We start from the raw sequence: 4,675 nt of genomic DNA, 5'->3' as shown, positions 1-4,675 counted from the left end.
TTAAAAAAATCCTAGCCTCCAAAGAGAAAGTTGGTTTCACCCTCGCCAAGGCAGACTTATTTGTTTTCTTGGTAATCCTTGGTATGTTGAAGATTCTTCTCCAGCAACACAACTCAAAGGAATCAATTCTCCTTCTGTCAATCTTAGTCATTGTCCAGCTATCTGTTGCATAGAAAGTAATTGTGAAGACCATGGGCTGGATTAGGTGCATCTTAGTCTCTAGACTGACATAACTGTTCATCAGTAGCCTGGAAAGGTCTCTGACAGCAGACCTAGTTCAATTTGTCTTTTGATCTCCTGACTGCTGGTGCCAAGATTGTTGGTTATGCAACAGGTATGCCTTGGAAAAAGTGCAGCCACACTGTTTCTTAGAGGCATAAATGGTGAAGCTTTATCTCTCATACCTTGGGCATGTTGCTAGGATAGGCTATTTTGTGAAGAAGGAAATGATGCCTGGAAATCTGGAAGATAGGGAAAAAGAGGATAACCTTCAATGACACAGATTGACACAGTGACTACAGCAGTGCATTCAAGTGCATCAGAGAAAATAAGAACAGAACAGGATAGGACAGGTTTCAAGTTTGTTGTTAATAGGGTCATTAAGCAGTACTTGATTAACACCTGATGATAGTAACAACAAAAACTCAGCTTGTGCTGTGATTGTTATAAATGAAGGATATAGCATTAACTCTTAATATTAAAAGTTTTCATGTTTGGGAGATATAGATTCCTATGTTAAGACATACACAGTCTGTAAGAGTCTATAATATTTCTAGACTTCTCTTTCTATAAGACTTGGCCAATTTCAGTTACTTAAAAGGTTTAATAGCAGTGTTTTAAAAACTTAGGGCTTTTTCTTTTTTTGTGTGTGTTCTTCTTCTTATTTATTATTTTTCTCCCCTTATTTCCAAGAGAAGAGGGAAAAGTAGTGAAACATTTTACAAAGGATTAGTGAGACTTTTCCTGATAGTCTACGTCACAATAATTCTTTGAAGAAGTTAGAAATTTTTGAATTGAAACAATATAGATTTGGAATGTAGAACAGAGAAGTGTCTTAATTTTCTTTCTTTTCAATAGGGGTATTTCTGTCTTATGAAAATTAAAAATATATAGATTTTAAAGTAAACTTGAGAGGATCTATGAATATTTGATCCATATAAAAGTGTAAGAGATATCCAAGTTCAACCACTATTTCAATATTAGAATTGAATTAACTTAAACAGATACACACATAATCTCTTGAGAAAGAACATTTAGAATACTTCAGTGATGTAAAATAAAATAGAACATTAAGCTAAACAAGAGAAACATCTTGCGACTCCTTAAACTAGGAATTTTCGTGTTTTTTTATTTAAATCCTCTTAATAAAATGTAGTTTTTATTTATCTATATGTTTACATATAAATTAGAGAAACACATCCTTTATAGCATCTCCTTTGTTGCTTGACCCATTTCTCACATACCTCATTCAATTCAGTTCTCTTTTTGTTATTTCAATGGAAAAGGTCTCTAATAATCCCTAAACCTAAAGTAGAATTAATTTGGATTTCATCTAATAAATCCCAGAGAGGGATTTAAGCTTATCTCATACTGTAAACTTATTTGAAATAAAAATGCCTGGTAGGCGCACTGTTATTGTTGACACTATTTTTAATTTAAGAGATGAAGAATGGTCTTCATTGCAAGGAGGGACTGTTTTGTACAAACAGAAGAAGAAATTACTCCTATTGAAAAACATAGAATAAAACCGCTCTCCGGTCAAAAATTGTGTTATAAGGCATGAATTAATATATTTGACAAAGTGAAAAATTAAAAAAAAACCTATTCTACATCTAAAATATTTACATTTGGTCAAATTCAAGTAATAGATATTGAACTTTAACTGAGCAAAGTGATATAAAAAAATACACACATAGAGAAAATAAGTAAGAAATAAGCTTGAGTAAAGCAATAATATAACTGTATATTACAAAGTTGCTACTGCTATGTTTCTGGGTCATTTCTGATTTGGAGTGATCTGTATGTGCAAAAGAATGAAATATTAGCTGATCCTGTGCCATCGTCACAATCATAGTTGTGCTTGAGTCCATTGTTGAAGCCACTGTGTTGATTCATGTAATTGAATGTTTGCTTGTGTTTGTTGACTTTCTACATTGCTAAGCTTAATGATTTTCTTTTATTACCCTCACATGCTAGCAAAATACTGCTGAAGATCATTAAAAAATAGCTGAAACAGTACTTAGATAGGGAATTGCCAGAAGTTCAAGCAGGGTTTAGAAGAGGCCACAGCACTAGGGATATCGTTGCTGATATCAGATGGATCCTTGGCTGAAAGTAAGGAATGCCAGAAGATAGTCTAGTTGTACTTTATTGACTATGCAAAGGCTCTTGGCTGTGTAGATCATACCAAGTTATGGCTGATATTTAGAAGAATGGGAATCCCAAAGAATTTGATTGTGCTCCTGAGGAAACTGTACCTGGATAAGAAGGCTGTTGTGCAAACAGAGCAGGGTATTATTGCGTAGTTTGAAACTGGGAATGGAGTGCATCAGGGATGTATTCTATCTCCATACATGTTCAATCTATGTGCTAAGCAAATTATCCAAGAAGCTAGATGCTATGAAAAGGAATGTGGCATTAGGATTGGAAGAAGACTCATCAATAACCTGCATTATGCATATGACACTACTTTACTTGTTGAAAATGTGGAGAATTTGAAGTACTTGTTGCAGAATATCAAAGAATGCAGCCTTCAGTATGGATTGTGTCTCAATATCAAGAAACTATTCTTACTACTAGTCCAATAGACAGTATAATTGATGGATGGAGAGGAGATTGAAACTGTCAAGAGCTTCATTTTGCTTAGATCCATAATTAACACCCTTGGTACTAGCAGTCAGGAAATAAGGGGACACATTACAATGGAGAAATCTCCAATTAGGGACTTTTCTAAATTATTGAGAAGTAGTGATGCCAGTTTGAGGACTAAGGTGCGTCTGATTCAGGCCATGGTCTGTCCATTTACTAGTGATGAATTTGAGACCTGGAGAATTAATTAGGATGACAGAAAAAGAATTGATGCCTTCGAGTTGTGTTGAAGAGCACTGAAAATTCCATGCTTGGTCAAGAAAATGAATGTCTTGGAGAAAGTACAGCCAGAGTGCTCTTTGAAGGCTCTTTGCCTCACATACTTGGACATATTACTAAAAGGTGCTATTTCTTGGAGAGAGGGTGGAGGGTTGGTGAAAGAGAAGAAGACCCTCAACCAGGTAGATTGACAAGGCGGCTGCTGCAATGGGCTCTTGTGTGTCAGGAAATGTGATGATGGTGCAGGACAAGACTAAGTTCAGATCTTTTGTTCTTATGGTCGCTGTGAATTATACTCAACTTGATGACATCTAGGAACAACAGCAACAACAATGGATAGGTTCTCATGAGATTATTTTTTATGACATATATTTGTTTTTAGAGAGCTCTGGTGGCCTAGTGGCAAAAGCTGTCCTGCGATTCTGAAGCATCTGGTTTGAGGCCATCAGCCATTCAGTGGGTGACCTCTTCTCATGTGATTAATTGCCTCTGAAAACCTACCAGAGGGTCAGCTGTGAGTCAATTTTAACTCTACAGTACTCAACAGCATATTATTTTTTTCTTTTGGCAGTATGTTGGAACCTGACTGTAGGCTTTCCCAGTGGAATGTATACCCTGATCTCATGATTGCTCGTATCAAATGTATTGATCATGGATCCAAGTTGTTGAAGTTGTTGACAGTTTCAATCTTTTCTTCATCTATCATGATGTTGCCTGTTCATCCAGTGAGGAGATTTTTTGTTTTCTTGATGTTGAGATGGAATCCATATTGAAAACTGCAGTCTTTGATCTTCTTCAGCAATTACTTTAAGTTCTCCTCACTTTCAGCAAGGTTGAGTTACCTTCTTAGCAAAGGACATTATTGGTGTGTTTTCCTGAAATCCTGATGTCACATAGGGTCTAGATTCTCATATAGTTTGCTCAGCATACAGATTAAATAGATATTAAGAGAGGATACAACTCCAATGCACACCTTTGTTAGTTTTAAATCATGTATTGTTCCCTTGCTTTCTGTGAAAAACAGCCTCTTAGGTCTAAGTATAGCTTTCACAAGAGAGATTTTCAGTCTTAGTCATAATTTTTTTATGATTCAGACAGTTAAAAGTCTTTGCATAGTCAATAAAGTAAAAAAATCTTTATTTCTGATATTCTTTGGATCCATTGCCATGGTCTCTTCTAAATCTAGTTTGATCTTCTGACAGTTCTCCACCTGTATACTGTTCTAGTCATTTTTTATGTGGTATTTAACAGTGTTTCAGTTGTGTGTGATAGCAATGATATTGTTGAAAAATTCACATCTATTGAATCACTTTTCTTGAGAATGGGAACAAATGTGAAACTCTTGCAGTCAATCAGCTGGGCAGCTGATCTTAGATCCAAATAAAATTAAACCTTTGACAATTTCAAACTTTTCTCCATTCATCACAATGCTGGTTAGTCATTAAATTGTAAATATTTTATTTTCTCTTTATTGAGTTATAGGATCTGAAAAGAAGATTTCAAAGTGCATCTCAAGTAGTTGTTGTTGTTGTTATGTGCTGTCGAGTCGTTAGCGACTCAGGGCGACCCTATGTACAACAGCCCTAAA

Source organism: Elephantulus edwardii, unplaced genomic scaffold, assembly GCF_000299155.1.
Source record: "Elephantulus edwardii isolate Elephantulus edwardi_28Jun2011 unplaced genomic scaffold, EleEdw1.0 scaffold00167, whole genome shotgun sequence".
NCBI lineage: Eukaryota > Metazoa > Chordata > Mammalia > Macroscelidea > Macroscelididae > Elephantulus > Elephantulus edwardii.
This window is presented reverse-complemented; position numbering follows the sequence as displayed.